General features: G+C 43.9%; 1 pseudogene across 1 annotated transcript in view; it reads right to left on the minus strand.

The window, feature by feature from the left end:
• LOC147725357 (cytosolic beta-glucosidase-like) overlaps window positions 1-22,838 on the minus strand; it is a 328,336-nt pseudogene that overhangs the window by 163,178 nt on the left and 142,320 nt on the right. The window contains exon 4 of the transcript XR_015309776.1: window positions 12,712-13,514. The product of XR_015309776.1 is annotated as a cytosolic beta-glucosidase-like (transcript). The remainder of the gene's footprint in view (window positions 1-12,711; window positions 13,515-22,838) is intronic.

Here is a 22,838-nt window from a genome sequence, read left to right on the forward strand (position 1 = left end):
CTCCTGCTCTAGCTCTTTTGATTCTGGGGACTACGGCGAGAAGTGCATTCGTGGAGCGCAGGATTTTTCCAGGGCAGTAGGGGGAAAGAAGTGAATGATTGATTTTCGGACTTGCTCTATGAAATGCTTGATGCGAAATACAGAGCGCCTTGAATTTTATTCTCTCTCTGACTGGGAGCCAGTGAAGAGCTCTGATCCCTGCCTTGACTGACTCTCTGCGAGGAATCTGTAAGAGAGTGCGGGCGGCACAATTCTGTGTTCTTTGCAGTTTTTCCAGCACATACTCTGGGGCTCCTAGGTATAGAGCATTATTGAAGTCCAGCCTAGATTGTACAAGGCCCTGAATGACCACTTGCCTGGCTTCGAAAGGTAGTAGTGGAAGAATTTTTTTCAACATTCGGATAATTCCGAAGCAGGTTGCAGCTGTTTTGGTTGCTTGGGTGTTTAAAGTGAGTTTGTTATCTAGCCAAACTCCTAGGCTTTTTATATTTTCCTTAGGAGTTGGCATAGGTCCCATGCTTGGGGGCCACAGCTGGTGATAGGTTGTGGGGGGGGGGAAGGACCGAGGATCATAATCTCGGTCTTATCACTGTTAAGTTTTAAGGATGACATTGTCATCCATCTTTTGACTTCCTCCATACATGCTGCCAGATTGGGTTGGGGGGACACGCTGCCTTTCTGTGCCAGGGAAACCACCAGCTGGGTGTCGTCCGCATACGATATGATTTTGATACCGTATTTTTGGACGACACCCGCCAGTGGCCTCATGTACACGTTAAACAGCGTGGGGCTCAGTGAGGAACCCTGAGGCACACCGCAGTCCAAAGGTTGTTTATTGGAGTAGGAGTCGCCATCAAAGACCTGGAAGGTTCTGTTGCTGAGAAACAAACTCAGCCAGTTTAGGGCGATTCCTGAAATGCCGAGATCAGAGAGTCGAGCTAATAGAGTTTTGTGGCATACCGTGTCGAAAGCTGCGCTTAGATCGAGGAGGACCACTGCCACTGTCCCTCCTCGATCCAAGATCTTCCTAGCTTCTTCTGTGACGGCTAACAGCGCCGTCTCAGTGCCATGTCTGGGGCGGAACCCTGTTTGGGAGGCGTCCAGTAGGAGGTTCTCCTCGAGGTAGTTAGTGAGATGGCGGTTGACATGTTTCTCCAGGATTTTGCTTGCCCATGGTAACAGAGAGATTGGGCGGTAGTTATTAGGATCTACTGGGTTGAGATTAGGCTTTTTTAATAGTGCTTTCACCATTGCTTGTTTCCAGGTGTGGGGAACCACCCCTGAAGAAATTGAGCTGTTGAGTAGATCCAGGAGAGCAGGAAGAATGAGTGGGTTGACCATATTCATCATCTTAGGGGGTGCGGGGTTGAGGGGGGAGCCAGATTTTACCTGAAGTGCCAGTGATTTGAGTGATTCCAGATCTAATAATGGGAAGTCATTCAAGAGGGTTTGCGCAAGATGTTCAGTCGCGCATATGGATTGTGAAGAAACAGTTTCTGGGTTGGGGGTTTGTGAATGAGGAGTAAATTTTATTTATTTTTTGGAAAAATAATTCAGCTAATTCGTTGCAGCGAGAGATGGGATCAAGGATTGTGATTGTAGGAGGGGGAATTTTGGAAAGGGTTTTAACTACCTGATAAATTTCTTTGGGTTTTGACCTGGCTGCCATGATTTTCTCATTGTAGTAGATAGATTGAGAGGCGTTTATTTCCATTTTGTAGAGTCTGATATTTTCTCTACACCTGTCATTGTCAGGTAGGGCGTATCCCAAACGCCACTTCCTCTCCATTTTTCTGCACTGTCGTTTTAGCTCCCTAAGTTTGTCCGTGTACCAAGGGGCGGTTTCTCGGGTTCTTTTTAGTTTGTTTTTTCTTGCGGGGAGAATGATATCGATGGAGTCCTCTAGCCATTTATTAAAAGTTATGCTATTTTGTTCCGGGTTATTGGAGAGGGTAGGTTTAGATTTAGCGAGAAGGCCAGACCAGGCTTCTAGCGGAAGTTTCGACCACTTTCTCATCTTCCGAGTTATGGGAGGGGGGGTGGGGTGGCGTTTTCTATAGACCAGTTTAGGTGGATTAGATGGTGATCCGTCCAGGGTAGGGGGGTAATGGAGCCGACCGATAGTGTGGGGCAGTTGGTAAAGACAGGGTCGAGTAGGTGACCTTTGTCATGGGTGGGCGCTTTTACCAATTGTAGTAGCTAAACTGGAGGTGAGCTCGCTGGCGGTGTTATCGGTGCTGACATCAAAATGAATATTGAGGTCGCCCAGCAGCGTGTAGTTTGAAGAGGACATGGCGGTTTCTGCAGCGAGCGAAGGTAAGGAGGAGGGAAAGTTGTGCAACAAGCCTGGGGGGCGGTAGATTAGCGCCCCTGTAAGGGAATCGTTAGGAGTGAGCTTGAGGCAGAAGGATAGGCTTTCACAGTCCGGGATAGGGTCGCTAGTGCAATAGCAGTGATAAATGGACTTATAAATAATGGCGAGGCCTCCTCCTTTCCCGTCTGGGCGGTCCCAGCGTTCGATGTGATATTCCGATGGCAAGGTTTGAATTATATCTGGGTCACAGTCTGGGGTTAACCATGTTTCGGTTAGAAAGAGGACATCAGGGGATAGTTCGTCTAAAAGAAGAGAGATTTCTGTTTTGTGTTTCGGCATAGACCTGCAGTTTAAAAGCAGCAGGGTGAAGTTTTTCTGTGACTGCTTGGGATGAGACGTTTTTAGGTCCGCGTTGCCAAGTTGACAGAAGGTTGGAAGGTTAATGGGGTGATGTTGGTGGAGGCAGTTATCCTTCAGGGGTGGTCTCAGTGAGAGAAGGGTGGCAGAGTTATATTGCGTCCTGTGGGGAGGATCAGGGGAGGTGGCCCCTGTCCCCGGCCGGACGCGGACGGGCGCAGACGGGCTTGCCGTAGGCGCGCCTTCGGCGCGCAAACGGCGCTCCCGCTGCGCTCGTCCGCTGCGCTTCCGGTAAATGCACATTTTATTGCTAAAGGGGAGGGGCGTGGCCTCGAGGGGGCATGACCAGGGTGCACGCCTGCGATGGCGGCAGCTCGGGTTTGTTTTCCTATAATTTGCTACAGCGTTAATATCGGCTGTGCGGGTAAGTGAAGTTCGGGCTTCTGCCCCACAAATGCTTTAAGTGATGAGAGTTGTTTTTAAAAACATATAAACAAGTGACAATTCAATTTTTACAAAAAGCGCGAGGTTTCCTGCTCCCGGCTTCCGCCTCAGGAGTGAGTCTATTCCGCTTAGGTGCTCGTAATCAGCAGCCTTTTAACTGGGCGGGAGGGGGCGTGGCCTCGAGGGGGCGTGGCCAGGGTGCACGCCTGCGATGGCGGTAGCTCGGGTTTGTTTTCCTATAATTCGCTACAGCGTTAATATCGGCTGTGCGGGTAAGTGAAGTTCGGGCTTCTGCCCCACAAATGCTTTAAGTGATGAGAGTTGTTTTTAAAAACATATAAACAAGTGACAATTCAATTTTTACAAAAAGCGCGAGGTTTCCTGCTCCCGGCTTCCGCCTCAGGAGTGAGTCTATTCCGCTTAGGTGCTCGTAATCAGCAGCCTTTTAACTGGGCGGGAGGGGGCGTGGCCTCGAGGGGGCGTGGCCAGGGTGCACACCTGCGATGGCGGCAGCTCGGGTTTGTTTTCCTATAATTCGCTACAGCGTTAATATCGGCTGTGCGGGTAAGTGAAGTTCGGGCTTCTGCCCCACAAATGCTTTAAGTGATGAGAGTTGTTTTTAAAAACATATAAACAAGTGACAATTCAATTTTTACAAAAAGCGCGAGGTTTCCTGCTCCCGGCTTCCACCTCAGGAGTGAGTTTATTCCGCTTAGGTGCTCGTAATCAGCAGCCTTTTAACTGGGCGGGAGGGGGCGTGGCCAGGGTGCACGCCTGCGATGGCGGCAGCTCGGGTTTGTTTTCCTATAATTCGCTACAGCGTTAATATCGGCTGTGCGGGTAAGTGAAGTTCGGGCTTCTGCCCCACAAATGCTTTAAGTGAGGAGAGTTGCTTTTAAAAACATATAAACAAGTGACAATTACATTTTTACAAAAAGCACGAGGTTTCCTGCTCCCGGCTTCCGCCTCAGGAGTGAGTCTATTCCGCTTAGGTGCTCGTAATCAGCAGCCTTTTAACTGGGCGGGAGGGGGCGTGGCCTCGAGGGGGCGTGGCCAGGGTGCACGCCTGCGATGGCGGCAGCTCGGGTTTGTTTTCCTATAATTCGCTACAGCGTTAATATCGGCTGTGCGGGTAAGTGAAGTTCGGGCTTCTGCCCCACATATGCTTTAAGTGATGAGAGTTGTTTTTAAAAACAAGGTACCATTTTTATTGGTAGACCTAGGCTAATGCTGTATGGTAGGAAACATGTTCCAGCCCGGTGATCCTACAATTTTCCCAAGCAGAAATGTGCCATTTGTTTTATTTTATTTCAACTAAATTTGAGGGGATTCTGAGTAGGAAAACTTTGGGGGATCCATGCAAGTCCACCTCCCTGGAGTCCTCCGGGTGTCTAGTTTTCAGAAATGTCTGGGATTGGCAGGTTTCCATAGATAGCCGCCGAGCCTGGGATGAAAAACGCAGTTGGCTCCCTCGCAAAAAAAGGTATTTTTGTAATTGATAATTGTGAAGTCTTCACAATATGTTTTGAGCTGTTTCACATCACAGGCACTGGGCCTAACCACACAATTGAGGTATCATTATTATCTGGAGAATTGCGGTAATGCTGGGTTGGTGGAAGTTTGTGGCTCCCATTAGATTCCAGAACTTTCCATCACAGAAATGGGTGGAAAACGTAAGTTTTTTTAATGAAGTTTGAGGTTTGCTAGAGATTCTGGGTAACAGAACCTGGTAAGAGGCACACAAGTCACCCCATCCTGGATTCCCCTGGGTGTCTAGTTTTACAAAATGTACATGGTTGCTAGGTTTCCCTAGGTGCCAGCTGAGCTAGTGCCTAAAATCCACAGATAGGCACATTGCCAAAAAAGGGTCAGTTTTCAAGTGGAAATGTGTCCCTGTCGCATTTTGGGCCATTACCTGTCATGTGTTCTAGGCCTACCCACACAAGTGAGGCACTATTTTTATTGGTTGACTTGGGGGAATGCTGGGTGTGTGGAAGTTAGTAGCTCCATGCAGATTCCAGAACTTTCTATCACAGAAATGTGAGGAAAATGTGTTTTTGTGGACAAAGTTTGAGGTTTGCAAGGGATTCTGGGTAACAGAACCTGTTGAGAGTCCCATCAGTCACCCCATCCTGGAATCCTCCGGGTGTTTAGTTTTTAAAAATGCACAGGTTTGATAGGTTTCCCTAGATGCCGGCTGAGCTAGGGTACCAAATCCAAAGCTAGGCACATTGCAAAAAAGGGCTGTTTCCTGTCACGGGCACGAGACCTACCCACACACGTTAGGTACTATTTTTATGCTGGGTGGGCGGAAGTCTGTGCCTCCCTCTAGATTCCAGAACATTCCATCACAGAAATTTGAGGAAAATACTTATATATATTTATTTATTTTCCCAAACTTTGGGATTTGCAAGGGATTCTGGGTAACAGAACCTGGTAAGAGCCACACAAGTCACCACATTCTGGCTTCCCCTAGAGATCTAGTTTTCATAAATGGATAGTTTGGCTAGGTTTTCCTAGGCACCGGCAGAGCTAGCATCCCAAATTCAGAGCTCAGCACATTGCGAAAAAAGTGTAGTTTTTCACTGGAAAAATGTGATGTGTCCATGATGCGTTTTGGTCTGTTTCCTGTCGCGGGTACTAGGCCTACCCGCACAAGTGAGGTACCATTTTTTGGGGGGGACTTGGAGGAATGCTGGGTGGGTGGAAGTTTGAGGGTCCATGCAGATTCCAGAACTTTGTATAACAGAAATGTGAGGAAAGTGTGTTTTTGTGGACAAAGTTTGAGGTTTGCAAGGGATTCTGGGTAACAGAACCTGCTGAGAGGCACTCAAGTCTCCCCATCCTAGATTCCCTTGGGTGTCTGTTTTTTTAAAAGTGTACAGGTTTCGAGGTTTCCCTAGGTGCAAGCTGAGCTAGTGTCCCAAATCCACAGCTAGGCACTTTGCAGAAAAAGGGTCAGTTTTCTGTGGAAAATTTTGATGTGTCCACATTGCGTTTTGGGACATTTCCTGTCACAGGCACTAATAAGTGAGTTACCATTTTTACCGCAAGACTTAATGGAATTCTGGGTGAGTGAAAGTTTGAGGCTGCCTCCAGATTCCAGAACTTTCCATCACAGAAATATGAGAAAAATATTTTTTTTTTTACAAAGTTTGAAATTTGCAAGGGATTCTGGGTAACATAACCTAGTGAGAGCCACACAAAACGCCCCATCCTGTATTTCCCTTAATGTCTAGTTTTCAAAAATGAGTAGGTTTGCTAGGTTTCCTTAGGTGCCAGCTGAGCTAGGGTCCAAAATCCACAGCTAGACACATTGCAATAAAAGTGTCAGTTTTCAGTGAACAATTGTGATTTGGGCCGTTAACTTGTCACAGACACTGGGCCTACCCACACAAGTGAGGTACCATCTTTATCAGGAGACTTAGGGCAACACTGAACAGTAGAAGAAGTGTTATAGCCAATTGGCTTTCTTTGCATTTCTGCCTTCCAAATGTAGGACAGTGTGTAAAAAATAAGTAATTGTGAAAAATGTCCTCCAATTCACATGCTTGTATAGGTACCTACAATTTCAGAGCTGTGCAAATAACCACTGTTTCTAACCTCTATATTTAGTTTCCACTTTGGAAATATAAAGGTTTCCTTTATACCTATTTCCACTCCTCAAATGTTACCAAATGAATTGCTACATACCCGGTACACAATGAGAAACCATTGCAAGATGCAGTTCAGTTATTGGCTCCGGGTTCCTCGGGTTCTTGGTGAACCTACAAGTCCTGTATAACCCAACAATCAGAAGGTCCAGCAGATGGTAAATTGCTTTAAAAAATGTGTGATACTCAGCAGAAGTTACAGGTTAAAATGTGGGCAAAAATTACTGTTTTTATTTCAACGCAATTTCAATATTTTTTATTTTCAACGTTGAGTTTCTATTAAAAAACCTTGAAGGGTCTACACAAATGAATTATTGCTGAATTTATAATGTTGTCTACGTTTTGGAAATAGAACGTTTTCTGAGATCCATTATTGCTTAAACACCCATTTCTAAGACTAACTGGAAGAAGGTTGAAAGCACAAAAAAATGGAAAAATGGGTTATGTCCCTGTAAAAAGCCAAAACTGTGAAGAAAATGTTGGTGTTCTGACAAATGTCTACCTGTTCCTCAAAGCTGGGAAGATGGTGATTTGAGCACCACAAACCCTTTGTTGATACCTTTTGCAGGTAAAAAAACCCAGATGTTTTCTTCTGCAGCACTTTTTTTTGCAATGTTTCTGAAAAAATCTCAAATTAGCTGTATTTTGGCCAATTTCATAGTCCCCTCAAGGGGAATCTACAAACCTGGGAAACTGTAGAACCCATAAGATGTTGGAAGAAAAGGACATAAATTTGGTGCGAATACCTTATGGGGACAAAATGAGTTACAGGGGATTAAGTGCGAACAACCCCAAATAGCCATAAAAAGGCTCAGCACCGGGGTGGGGTGATCTAACAGCAAATGTGTTAATGTTATGCATTCAATATTTTTGTACTTACCATTATAAGTATAAAGAAACGCTATTTTTGTAATTGATATTTTTTGTACCGCTATTTCTTTATCACAACATTGTTGTGGTCAATATTATGTCTGTGATCTGTATATACCTCTTATACTGCTCAACAAGGTTAATTATTCAGACTGGCTAGACCAGCAGTGCTACCTTCTCACTCAATGATGGGCTTTCTTCACTTCAGCTCTAGTTTCATTCACTAAGTTTTATGGACCTCATCGACAAAAAGAATATTTTATATTGTAACTAAATTCCTACATTGTGTTAGGGGGTATACCTTCATCGACCCACCCTGATAACTCTTTTTCATTTCATATTGTATTAACTATTTATTTAGTGAAACTTCCGGTAATCAACTTGAATATATTTGTGTTGAGCCTGTTGTAGTTAGAATATCTTTGTAAATGTATTTATTTATTTAAACTTATATTGCGCACAGCTACCCTCAATGGGTTTCCCGGCGCCAGGGATAGATAAAAGAAAGCAAAACAAGCAAAAGGCCCAAAACAGAACAGACAGTGGAGAGGGATTAATTGAACAGAAGGGTCTTCAATTGTTTACGAAAAGAGAGGAGGAGATCAGTCTCAGCTTTCAAGGCCGGCGGAAGAGCATTCCACATTCTGGGAACAGAAAAATCGCCACTAGTGGAAGATCTTAAAGTGCGACCAGGCTTATAGACTTGAACCAGGTTCTGTAGGTATTTAGGGCCAGCATCCTGCCTGATTTTAAAGAGAAGGCATAAGGTTTTTAATTTTACACGGTTCGGGACCTTAAGCCAATGAAGGTCACGCAGAGCCTGAGCTGCGGAAGATCTCCGGGGTACATTACATAATAAACGAGCTGACGAGTTTTGCACCACCTGAAGCTTATTTATAGTGGCCTTATCGGCCCCAAGATAAAGCACATTCCCATAGTCGATGCGGGAGATCACAAGAGCCTGGACGACAGTTCTCTGAGTAGAGCGAGGCAGCATCCATAGGATCTTCTGCAACCATCTTAAGGTGGAAAAACAGATTGCAGCGACCCTTGTTACCTGCTGTCTCATAGAGAGCCTGTCGTCAATGAGGAAGCCGAGGTTGCGGGCTACGGGGACTGGATTCGGCAAAGGACCCATATCATAGGGCCAATGCCGAGGGCCCCACAGATCTTTATTCTTGCCCAAAATAACAACCTCGGTCTTGTCACCGTTGAGCTTGAGCAGATGGCCATGCATCCAGGCAGCAACGCGTGACAGGCCAGATTTCAAGGCAGAGACCTCATGGCCCTCACTGCTGGAGAGAGAGAACACAATCTGCGTGTCGTCGGCATACGAATAGATTGTCAAACCGGCGTCCTCCACGATGGTAGCAAGGGGTCTGACATAGATGTTAAACAGCAGAGGGCTGAGAATCGACCCCTGGGGGACGCCATATGCCGAGGAATAGACAGCAGATTCAGCTTCTGTCGAAAACACCTGAAAGGTGCGCTCACTTAGAAAGGAGGCAATCCAGGCCAGCGCAGATCCAGCAACACCAAGGGAGCGGAGAGAGTCAAGAAGAATGGAATGAGACACGGTATCGAACGCTGCACTCAAATCCAAAAGGATGAGTGCATAGGTCTCCCCGCGATCGATACCGTGCCGAAGCCTCTCCGTCACCCCGAGGAGTGCGGATTCAGTGGAGTAATGTGTGCGAAACCCAGATTGGGACGGATGTAGATATCCCACGTTCTCGACAAACTAATTAAGCTGAGTGTTCACATGTCGTTCCAAGATTTTAGAACATGCAGGCAGCAGGGATATGGGCCTGAAATTGGCTAAGTTAGTGATGTCTGCGCCAGTCTTCTTCAGCAAGGGAACGACCATGGCATGCTTTCACTCTTGTGCCACCATAGACTCTGTAAGAGATGTATTCAGAAGTCTCATTAGGACTCTCCATGGTTCGAGGTCCAACAGTTTTTGGATTTTCATAGGAACAGGGTCCCGAGGGGAGCCTGACCTAATACTGTTCAAGCACGATGAGAAAGTGATGTCATCAAACAATAGCCAGTCGTAGATGTGCATTGAGGGAGAAGGAAGAGGAGTGCTAAAAGTATCCACTGGTAGAGAAACAGCAGATGGCAGAGGAGTAATCAAGGATTCATGAATATGCTCCACCTTAGAGATGAAAAAATCTGCGATGGCATCACACTGTGATTTATCTAAAGCCGGAGGAGAAGGTACTGTGTCTGCTCCCGTTAGCTTCTTCACCACTGCAAAAAGAGTCCGCGGACAGTTGTATGCTTGAGTAATCGTGGATGCCGTAAGGGTGGCCTTGGCCAATTTACAGTTAGCATGATAGCTCTTTAATAAACGATATGACAATCATGGTCTCTGAATTTTATTAATGGACCACTTTAAATTATACTTGTGCTAATGATATATTATTTTAATTTGAAAATAAATATTTGGCAGTGCCCATAATATTTCAGCCAACTTCTGTATTGTTATTATTGGTCTACAGACCTCACACAGGCCAGCAAAGGTTGTGGGCGTCTGTCTGTGAGGCACCCAAGTGCATTCTAGAGGAGAAAGGAGCACAGTGTGGAATGTGTATTTTATTTGAAATACATCTATCTCTTCAAGAGTAGTGACTGGTTGGCTGGTTTGTTTTCGATTTAGAGGAGCTGGAGGAGAGACCTTGGATTGTTTTCTGAAAGTGAGTAGACCTTGAGTAGCTGTCTCGAGGGTATAGAGACAAAATATCGACTCCAAAATATCGACTGGACATAATATCGAGTTTTTAATATAGACTGGACAAAATATCGACTGGACATAATATCGACTACAAAAATATCGTTTTTCAGGTAAGTGAAGTAATATCGACTGTATAAAATATAGATAGCAAAAATATCGATTTTTTAATAATATATAATATTTTATAGTGTATTTTTATGTAATAATATGTGTGAATAGTGTGTATTAATGTTATAAAATATTTTATTACATGAATTTTGTTTTTATAATAATTGCGTAATGTAATTCTGTAGCGGGTTGTGGGTTTATAGGGGAATAGGGTGGGAAGTAATTTAATAATAATTAATTAATTAATATATGTTTGTTAATATTTTTAATTAATAATTAATTGATAATTAATTAATATCAATTAGTTAATTAATTAATATAATTTTGAACATATTTTGTATTAGTAAATAATTGTTAATTAATTAATTGTAATTAGTTAATTACATTAATTAGAGTACATTTTTAATATATATAATTTTGTATAATTTTTAAGTAATTAATTTTGAAAAAATAATATTAATTATTAAAATAATTACAGCTAATGTTCTAATATATTTACTTTATTGTTATTGTTAATTAATAATTAATTGCTAATTAAATAATATTGATAAATTTTGGGTAAAGGAGCATTTTTAGGGTTCAGGGTCAGTTTTCAGTTCATGGGTAAAGGGGTATTTTTAGGGTTCAGGGTCAGTTTTCAGTTCATGGGTAAAGGGGTATTTTTAGGGTTCAGGGTCAGTTTTCAGTTCATGGGTAAAGGGGTATTTTTAGGGTTCAGGGTCAGTTTTCAGTTCATGGGTAAAGGGGTATTTTTAGGGTTCAGGGTCAGTTTTCAGTTCATGGGTAAAGGGGTATTTTTAGGGTTCAGGGTCAGTTTTCAGTTCATGGGTAAAGGGGTATTTTTAGGGTTCAGGGTCAGTTTTCAGTTTTTGGGTAAAGGGGCATTTTTAGGGTTCAGGGTCAGTTTTCAGTTTTTGGGTAAAGGGGTATTTTTAGGGTTCAGGGTCAGTTTTGGGTTTTTGGGTAAAGGGGTATTTTTAGGGTTCAGGGTCAGTTTGGGGTTTTTGGGTAAAGGGGTATTTTTAGGGTTCAGGGTCAGTTTTGGGTTTTTGGGTAAAGGGGTATTTTTAGGGTTCAGGGTCAACAAATAAGATTTTAAAAAATTATTTTTATTATTTTCATTTATTATTTAATTATTATAATTTAATTTAAGTCGTTTTAAGTATATTTTAGTAATTAAAATTTAATATTAATTTAATTTAACACTGTTTTTAATAAAGTCGATATTTTTTACATCTATATTTTAGTTAACGATATTTTGTACTCGATATTTTTGTACTTACCTGTTTGTAGATACAAACTCGATATTTTGACTGTCGATATTTTGTCCACGATATTTTGGCAACTCGATATTTTGTCCGTCGATATTATTTCAGTGATCCCGTCTCGAGGTGTGTACATGTGATGCTCGAGTTGTTTTCCTAACAGTAACAAAACGTGGAATTGGTTGTGGTGTTGTTCAGGAAGCCTTTTCTAGGTAGCTTGGGTTAAGCATCAGAATATATGGAGGATTTGTAGAGGTGAAGTATTTGCAAAATGGTTTAGGTGTTTTAAGACAAATTACATTTAAGCTACTTTGTTAGTGTTGCCATAGTGTGTGGTATCTCAGTAGATGGATTTATGTGTGATGACAACAAGCTTGAACACGAAGCCAGAGCAGGAAACACAACACTGGAATATCTCCATCAGTCTGCCCTACCACAAACTCTGAGGTCTTAAAGGGTTATAGACAGATCTATGTGTTGAAAACATTAGCAGTGCTTAGTCTCCACCCTTCATTTTCTTTTACAGAAGTGGGACTAATGGGTTAGTTGAATGAAATGGCAACAATAACAGACTTTGAGAGCAAGTCTACTAATGACACAGCGGACAGAAAATTCTGCAAAATGTACATCAGTCATTAGAAAAGTGTGGATTCAATTTAAGCCCATGTTTGTGGTCGAAAGATACTGTTGCAGGAACAGACAGCACAAAGGGAAAGTAGGAATCTCCATTATTTTAAAGGCCATAACTTGTGCATAATTCAACCTTTTTTATATTATACCAGGTGAGTTTTAGAAGTGGCAGCAGTGTGGGTGTCTGTGGGTTTGAGGTGTTGACCGGGGAGTTGGGTAGGGTTAAGTCCAACTGTAACCATGCTATCCCAGTGCTGTCAATATTAATGTCATACCTAGGACAGCATCAAACCAATACAATTCCATTACAAACAAAGACAAAGGAAAAAATACCTTGACGTATTTCAGTAGTTTGCGCAACCCCCATGGTACGACAGCCAGCCATTCGATGCCAGGTACAGGCCAGGATGGGTCCTTGATTGCCACAATATCTTGGTCGGTTTCAAATCCAGGTTCCCCTTGAGAGTTATCTTCATGTTTTATTTTACGAGTGGTATAATAATTTAAACAAAAGAAATCTGCTGTACCCTGAACCATCTTCTTTTCTTCGTCTGTAAACTCTGGAAGTCTTGATGTGGGGGATCCTTGCTTTTTACTCTTTGCACTCATCTGGGACTTTAACACCTCTGGGTAGTCTCCACTAATGAAAATTGGCTGAGCAAGCCAGCCGAGGTTGAAGGCAAGGTAACGTTTGGCTGCTTCCTGATCTTCCACAGAGGTTGGATCAAAGGGTTCTGCCCAATCGGAATCTAGAGCTATTGATACACGACCATGCTGCGTCTCCTTGAATAGCAAGTGGTAGACATGCCAAGCTTTAGCATGAGCCTTGATCATGTTATGTGCTGCCTGGTAAGCTCCTGTTCCAGGATCCCGAATTCCTGGAGCAAAGTAGCCTTCTTCATAGCCAAACCGAGCAAGAACATGAGGCTCATTGATAGTAATCCACCATTTAACTTTGCTCCCAAATGTGTTAAAGCAAAAACGTGCATATTCGGTAAATAAGTCGACAGTTTTTTCTGCTTTCCAACCACCCTGATCTTCTATACCTTGAGGCATATCAAAGTGGTATAATGTCACCAACGGAGTAATACCATTCGCTAACAGGTCATCAATAACCTTGTCCTAGTAGGCAATTCCTACAGAAATAAAAAAAAAAAAAAAATACTGCATTACTAATTGGAGGTTTTGGAAACATAAAATACCAATTCTGTAATGACTACCCTGTTATGCTTTCCAGTACATCTACACTCATTTATCAGACAATATGAGCACGTGTCTGAAACTACCGGAAGCTTAGTGTAGGAAGGACAACCTTTTCTAATGTATTACTTTTTCCTGAATATTGTACACATATTTATTAATTAAACATTATACAAAGAAAATGGCGATGTCTGTAGCATGAGGCTGAGTAAGATGCAGGTGGGTGAAAGTGGGCTTAGATTGAACAAAGTCAGCAGCAATAAGCTTAGAAATGTCATGCAGAAAGTTGAGCCAGAGAAAAAGTCAAACGATATAACCCACAACAGATGGAAACTTTTTTGCAACTGCATGATACTGTTTTACAGGGTCCGATGTTCAAAGACGTATTATTATTATATGAAATTTGTAATGCGCTCAGCTTACCCGGGGGCATCCCGGCGCAATAGACCAGAAGGAGAGACTCAACTAATCACTACTGTGGAAACAGGTAGGTCTTAAGAAGTTTCCTAAATGGTAGGATCTTGGGCTCTGAGCGAATCTTGAGGGGCAAAGAGTTCCAAAGAGTCGCCACCTGCACAGAGAAACGCCTGCCCCCAGAACGAGCTCTCCTTACTCTCGCTGACTGCAGAAGATGTTTTTGGTCCGAGCGCAACAGGCGTGGGGGCTTATAAGGACGGGCCATGTTAGCAAGGATGGGGGGACCTTTGCCATGCAGAATTTTGTGGGCCGTACATAGCGCTTTAAATTTCACCCGCTCCTTCACGGGGAGCCAGTGAAGCGCTTTGAGGGCCGGAGCGGCAGACTGCCTTCTGGGAACATCCATAAGGACTCTCGCAGCTGTGTTTTGCACCTGTTGGAGGGTTTTAAAGGTCGCTTCGGGAGCACCAAGAAACAGCGCATTCCCATAGTCGAGCCTCGATAGGATTAGGCCACGTATCAACAGCTTCTTTGCTGGATCAGGAAGCAGTGGTAACACCTTTCGGGCTGACCTCAGCAGACCAAAGCAAACCCCTGCGGTTTTCCTGGCGTGGGTCCTGAAGGACAGATCTTCCTCCAACCATACTCCCAAGGACTTGATCTCCTTCTTGGGAGATGGTGGATCACCAAGAGACCGGGGCCAACAGCTCGCAATAATGGAGGGACTGGAATTGCCCAGGAGCATCAGCTCGGTTTTACCTCCATTAAGCTTTAGGGCGGAGTTAGACATCCAACGATAAACATTGGCAAGGCAGTCGTGAAACACCTCAGGTTGTTCCGCCAACTGAGTGAGGCCCACCACCAGCTGAGTATCATCAGCGTAGATGATGATCTTCACCCCTGAAGGGGCGACCACTCTTTCAAGTGGAGTCATATATATATTAAATAAGGTAGGGCTCAGCGATGAGCCCTGCGGGACTCCACATTGAAGAGGGAATAGGGCAGATTGCTCTGATCCTTCCCAGACTTGGTAGAAACGGTTGGAGAGAAAAGATCCCAACCATTTCAGGGCCGTCCCTGAGACACCTACCTCTAACAGACGTTGGAGGAGCACCTGATGACTCACGGTGTCAAAGGCAGCACTCAGGTCCAGGAGGATCACTGCCACTGACCCTCCTGTATCTAGAGTGCTCCTTGCTTCCTCCACTACTGCCAGCAAGGCCGTGTCTGTTCCCTGGCCGGGGCGGAAACCAGTCTGGGAGTCTCCCAGCAGGTGGTTAGACTCTAGATGGTAAGAGAGCTGACGGTTGACCAGCTTCTCTGCAATTTTTGAGAATCCAGGCAGAAGTGAAATTGGCCTGAAGTTGGTCAAGTTGGATGGATCCAATCCTGTTTTTTTTTTTCACGAACCCAGATGTGTAATTTGCCCCCTAACTGGTTCCGTGAACCTTTACGCAATTTATAAATTAACGTATGCACTCATAAAATTGCCAAACAGGAACCTTTTTTTTTTTAAAGGCCTTGCTGAATAAACAGACCGGTGCGACTTATAAAAAGAATGTTTCTCATTTGAGATCCCTTCGGGGAACAATAATTTGTTCCTAGGAGCATTGCTTGCTCTCTGAGGCTGCTTGACAGAATTACCAAATGGGAAGTGTAAACGTGGATTGCTTAAAAGTCAATGTTTGGAGTGTAAGAATTCATATTTTAGCTTCCTTAGGATAAATTAGCCCATGTTGTCCATCTTTACTGTGGCACAGAACTTGAACTGCTGGTTATTCTTTGTGATAATAAAGAACTCGTAGGCTTCACTAGACGAGAAAGTGATTTCGGGAGCTACCTAAGCAGAGTGAATCTTCAAAAGACAGTGTGATTGTCCCAAGCTAAGGGCCTTATTAAAGTTTGGCGGTCCCATGGACCACTCTATCAGCTGTGGCAGTCAGAGCGCTGTCAGCTCGGCGGTCCGACCACTGCATTACGAGTTGGACAGATCAGCATTGTGAAGACTACCACAGGACTGCAGAGACTGCCAACAGACAGCCAACCACCCGGTTCACCATCGGAGAAAGGATGCCGCCAGAGGGCAGTACAGGGGAACTGCACCGCTGTGCGTATTACAAGTTGCCTGGTCCACAAGCAGACCATTGATGATCCGACTGTCTGCTTCAAGGTGGTGGTGACGAAGGATTTGGGGTGCATGCTCACCCTTTACTTCGCTTCCAGGCACATTCTAACGTGGATCGGTTTCTCCTGGTCCCCCCTTCACAACAGGACCTTCCCTCAGAGGATTACAATCCTGTGTATGGTGATATACAGGTCAGTCTGTTTCGTACCATGTACCCATTGCCAGGACTGCCAACATATGGTCCGAACCCTGGTAATGGGTAAATGGTATTGTCCTACATATATCATACATATGTGTGAATCAGACACATGCAGGTGAAATGCACACACAGGCGTCGATATATTTGGTAACAGTACTCACCACTGCTGCTAAATTTCCACTTCCACACCCCCTTGGCCAACTCGTAATACAGCGGTCTTTGGACTGCAAGCGCCGTGGGCTGTTGGGGGGGGCGCGGAAATAGTTCTACTGCAGTCTGACCGCCAAACTCGTACTAAGGCACTAAGGGCCTGATGTAGGTATCCAAATACTGGTCGGTAACTGCCGAAAATACCGATTTTCGTCCGTTACCGACCGGCATTTGGATACGGAGATGTAGGGCATCTACAAATACAGATTCTGTAATTTTACCGAATCAGTAATTTTACCGAATCAGTAAATTTACTGATTCAGTAAAATTACTGATTCGGTGAAATTTGCGAATCTGTATTTTAAGAGGTAGGTGGCACTGTAAACAGTGCACAGGGCTTTAAGGATTCGTTACTTACCACCAACAATTAGTTGGTGGTAAATAATGAATACGTGTGTATATGAAAATCTGTGCATGTACACCTGGCACATATACATGCCCTTAGGGCATGTATGTGTGCCACATGGCACACAAGCCCTAATCAGGGGTGCCACAGGGCGTCAAAGTGACACCCTGCTACCATTGAATTATTCGGTATTTACCGAATCGGTAATTACCGATTCGGTAATTGACATTCATTCCTATGGGCCTCCAGGCAATGGCAATTACCAAATCGGTAATTACCGAATCTTACTGAGTCGGTAAAAAATACCGAAAATGTACCTACATCAGATTTACCGATTCTAAAATACCGAATCGGTAAAATTCGGTATTTTAGAATCGGTAAAAATAATTTACCTACATCTAGCCTAAGGGCTAGATGTAGGTAAATCACCAATTCTAAAATACCGAGTTTTACCGATTCGGTATTTTAGAATCGGTAAATCTGATGTAGGTACATTTTCGGTATTTTTTACCGAATCGGTAATATGCAGTAATTACCGAATCGGTATTTACCGATCCAGTAATTGCCATTCATTCCTATGGGCCTGAATGTCAATTACCGAATCAGTAATTACCGATTCTGTAAATACCGCACAATTCAAGGGTGGCAGGGTGTCACTTTGACACCCTGTTGCACCCCTGATTAGGGCTTGTGTGCCACACATACATGCCCATAGGGCATGTATGTGTGCCACATGGCACAGGTGTACATGCACAGATTTGCATATACACAGGTATTCGTTATTTACCACCAACTAATAGTTGGTGGTAAGTAAAGAATCCTTAAAGCCCTGTGGCACTGTTTACAGTGGCACCTACATCTTAAAATACAGATTCGGTAATTTTACCGAATCTGTAAATTTACCAATTCTGTAAAATTACAGATTCTGTAAAATTACTGAATCTGTATTTTAAGATGCCCTACATCTCAGTATCCAAATACCGGTCGGTAACGGCCAAAAATCAGTATTTTGTGCCGTTACCGACCGGTATTTGGATACCTACATCTGGCCCTATGAGCTGAGAATAGAAGTAGTGAACACCAGTATTTGGCACTGTACAATAGTGAGAAAATCTTCAAATGTATTCCATTGCAACTGTTGCGCCTTTGCGTGATTTCAATTGGTTAGAAGCATGTGAACCATGTATTAATGTAGTAAATGTATGAAGCTTTGTTTAAAGTCCTAGAAAAGAGTATGGTTTCTCCATGCCGGAGCAGACCCTTTGCCCCCAAAATGCTTATTTTTACTACTCTTTACTGAGTTCTTTGCTGTATTCTCTATTGAATTGTATACTTACTGACTATATCATCTGAAGGACCACCTTAAGCATTTCTGTACTTTATCTAATTGAGTAAATCTTGGAAATTAAGATCCTGGTCTGTCATGCTTTAATAAAAATGCCTTACTCTTGCCTTCTGCACCTTCTCAAATTAGCTGACCAAGAGAGAAGGGTCCAGTAAGGAGCACAATAGTCTGTTAGGGACTACACCGCTCCTGATCCTGTGCCAGCGCCTTCAGGAAAGTAAACTAAGATGTGGGTTAGCAGGACTGATAGAAGATGTCCCGTGCAGACCTCTTACCCTTTGCGACTCAGTTACAACACCCCTCGAGGTGCCTGGGATTTTTCAATGATTTGCAATCAAAACTACAGTAATCAAGCATTGATACATATCATTGCAAATAGAAAAATCCTTTTTGTGAGTCGGAAAGGCTTTTGCCAAACCTGTGATTTTGAAAATCGCAGTGTTGTATGAATACTGCATTGTTTAGTACATCAGTGCCCACATGCACCAAACTCCCGTTTTGCGATTCCAAATTTGCGATTTTTACCGAATCGCAAATAAGGAATCGCAAAACAGGATGCATCATTGAAAGTGCATAATATTTGCGATTCGGTAAAAATCGCAATTTTTACCGAATCGCAAATATTATGCGAATTCCAATTCCCGATTTCGCAATTCCCATTGATTCCTATGGGCCAAAAGGCCCATAGGAATCAATGGTAATTGCGAATTCGCAAATTGGAATTCGCAAAATGTTGATGCATTCCATGGGTGCAGGGGGGGGTCCAAAGGACCCCCCCCTGCACCCCTGAAATGTATTTTAAAATGGATGTTTCGCACACACATGTCCTAAGGACATGTGTGTCTGTAACATGACAGTGCTTAAAATGCTAATTTGAGCATTTTAAACATTTTTCGCAAATTACCACGAGGTTCAACCTCGTGGTAATTTGCACTTGCAATCTTTGAATTCGCAATTTTTTTAAGAATGATGCATTGCATTTAAGGAATCGCAAATTTGCGATTCCTTAAATGCAATTGCATTTTGGAAAATCGCAAAATTAGCGATTTTCAACAAAAAATAATGATGCATCTCAAAAATCATTTTTGGAATCGCAAACGGCCGATTTTAAGGAATCGCACCGTTTGCGACTCCAAAAATGCTTGATGCATGTGGGCACAGGTTCCTAGCTCTTTAATTGACTATATGATTTTACTTCTATGTTCTGATCCCTCCTGTACTATTTTCTATTTCTCATAACATATACATTTTACATAGACCGTACATAGCCTGAATGTTTTAGGTTGTATCATTACTGAGTGCAGCCAGCTTTGTAGCAGCCACTCTCCTAAAAGCATAACTGGAGTTGCATACAGTGGGAATCTGTAATTAGATTTTAATTATTCCTTTACTTCAAGAGATATGAGGGAACAGAAATGACCTTAGTTTTCAGTATGAGTGAAAGTCGGTGTGAGGGGAGCCTGTGTGTATTTCCTGCTTCAAGGAGAAACAGAAGAGGATGATGCAAGGTGAGTCGGCGGTCCGGCAGCAAGGTAAGTAACGTAAAAAAAAATATCTAGCACCCCCTCCCTCACCTCACCCATGCTCCTCAGTAGCAGCCGCTAATGCAACGGTCATGGGTAAATGAGTTGCTGACTAGGAAACAGCAAGATTCCTCATTAGATATTGTTGCATTAAGCGCTACGAGAGAGAGTGGGGGGGCATTTGAGCCTACATTTGAATCTTTATTTGAGCTGTAACTCAGCATGGTATGAGGCTCAGGGAAAGCACCCTGTTCGGTTGTGAAGTGTCCCACCCCATCAACACCGACACTGCCGCCCGCAACCTCAGACAATGGATCGACAACTGCGCCAACATGAAATGAAATGAAATTTGATTTATAAAGCGCATGGCTGCCGGAGAGCGTCCCAGCGCTGCAGAACAAAGGGCAAACTGAAGAGGGTACCGTTAATTAGGGCTCATTGGGAAAGATAGATGTTTTAAGGAGCTTCCGAAACTTCAGATAGCTGGGTTCAGTTCGAATCATGACAGGAAGGGCATTTCAAAGCGCTGCCGCATTAACCGAGAATCGACGTCCCCCAGCGCGCGCCTTCCTCACTATAGGGACAATGGCCAAGTTTCCGAGGTCAGAACGGAGAGTCCGAGAGGACTTGTAGGGGCGGATCAAATTCCTAAGGATAGGGGGTCCCCTCCCCTGAAGTGCCTTGTGGGTTATGCAAAGAGATTTAAATTGTATTCTTTCACGAATCAGCAACCAGTGAAGAGATCTCAGTGCCGACTTGGCCGAGGATCTTATTGAGGAGCCGGTAAGCAGCCTGGCTGCTAAATTCTGAACACTTTGGAGCGTGTTGATGGTGGCTTCAGGTGCCGCCAGAAACAAGGCATTGCTGTAATCCAGTCTAGATAATATTAGCCCCAGGATTAGCAGCTTCCTGGACTGAAATGGCAAGAGTGGGAGAACCTTCCGCACAGACCGGAGTAGGCCATAGCATATACCTGCTGTTTTCTTTGCTTGAGTCCTGAAGGTCAGGTCCCGCTCGAACCATATCCCTAAGCTTTTGATTTCATCTTTCTGGGCGGGAACATCACCCAGGCAGGGAGGCCAGATGGACTTAGGTAAGGATGTTAGTTGGTGGCCCAGGAGCATAAGCTTTGTTTTGGCTCCGTTCAGTTTGAGCTGAGAGCTGGTCATCCAGGAATGTATTCCCGAAAGGCAGGCAAATAGATTTTCCGAGCACCTCTCTTGTTGGGATAGCGAGACGACTAGTTGGGTGTCGTCCGCGTAGGTAACTATTTTAATCCCAAAATGATTAACCACATCCTCCAGTGGGGCCATTTAAACGTTGAAAAGGGTAGGGCTCAGTGAAGAGCCCTGAGGCACTCCACACTGGAGCGGGATAGATTTAGAAAGAGCACTGCCTTCCCAGATCTGAAAAGATCGATTTCTCAAAAAAGATGAGAGCCATTGTAAGGCCATGCCGATACTCCCAATCTAGCGAGGCGCTGACTTAAAATACCATGGTCCACCGCGTCGAAAGCTGCACTTAGATCCAGGAGGATCGCGTCAGCAGATCCCCCTGAATCCAAGATGCATCTTGCCTCTTTCGCCACCGCTATCAGGGCAGAATCGGTACCCTGACCCGGGCGAAAGCCCGTTTGGGAATTACGCAGCAGTTAGTTGTTTTCCAGAAAGGAGGAGAGCTGCTGGTTGACCATTTTCTCCGCGATTTTACTGAGGCCTGGTAACAACGATATTGGGCGGAAGTTGGCCAGGTCAGAAGGATCGAGACCTGGCATTTTTAGAAGGGCCTTCACCCTAGCCTGCTTCCAGCTAGGGGGACAACTCCTCAGCTAAGAGAGGCATTTACAAGTTCAGTTGCTAAGGGGGCAATAGCATCTGAAATCCGCTTAAGAATATACATAGGCGCGGGATCAGACGGGGAGCCACTTTTCATAGAGGACAGGGCTTTACAGAAATCTTCCCTGGATATATGGGTAAAGGATTCCTGGAAAGGGCCAGGGATAGGGGCAGAGTGGTCATCAGAATCAGGAATTGGCACACTATATGGTAAACTGTCTAAAAAAATGTTTATTTTAGTGTCATAAAAGTCAGCTAATTGGTTACATCTTGCTTCTGAGCTCTCCTGCCTAATTGGGGGGGGGAAGGTACCTTAAGGAGTACTTTTACTATTTTGAAGGTTTCCCCGGATGAGTTCGAAGAAGTTTTAATTCTCTCTTCGAAGAAAGCCGCCTGGGCCTTTTTCAGGGCGGCTTTATAAAGCCTCATGGCGGATCGGTATGTTGCTTTATTGTTGGATGCCAAGTCTTTTCGCCATATGCGTTCTAGTTTTTTGCATGTTTTTCTAAGATTTCTGAGTTCTATCGTGTACCATGGTGATTTAAAGACACTACTCTTCTTTGTTAGACTTTTTCTGGGTAGTACCACATCTAGGGAATTATTCAGCCAACTTCGGAAATGTATATCCGCCGCTAGTGGATCTGGCTCCTGGAGGGGAGCTGATTGTTCAAGTGTCTGAGTCAAACTCTCCAAGGATAGCTTAGACCAAGCCCTCTCTAAGGTACAAGATAATGTGACACGTGGTGCGTCCGTACAAGTTTTCCATACAAACTGGTCTAAAAGATGATCGGACCATGGGAGAGGAAGAGGGGGGCTAGAATCCAAATGAAAAATATTAGAAAATATAGGGTCAAATAGGTGTTCTGTGGAGTGAGTGGGCTCTTTATTTATAAGATTCAGCTCGAAGGATTTAAAATCGAGCCTGAGATCAGCCGCCACTTTGTCATCGGGGTCATCAAAGTGTAACTTAAGATCTCCTAATATAATAAAATTAGGTGAAGACGCAGCTGCGGCTATAGTAGTATCTAGAATGGATCCTATGAATTGTTTTATACAGCCCGCAGGGCGATAAATGAGGAGACCTGTCAGAGAGTTATTAGGGGTGATTTGAATAATGGAGTGACTACTTTCTGAGTCATCTATGCAACTATCTTCAATCCTACAGGTAAACCTGTCTTTATAGACCATGGCAAGCCCACCTCCCTTCCCATGCGACCTATGTTGGCATTGAATAAGGAAACCATCCGGAAGAGCGCTAGC

This window comes from Lissotriton vulgaris, chromosome 3_2, assembly GCF_964263255.1.
Source record: "Lissotriton vulgaris chromosome 3_2, aLisVul1.2, whole genome shotgun sequence".
Lineage (NCBI taxonomy): Eukaryota > Metazoa > Chordata > Amphibia > Caudata > Salamandridae > Lissotriton > Lissotriton vulgaris.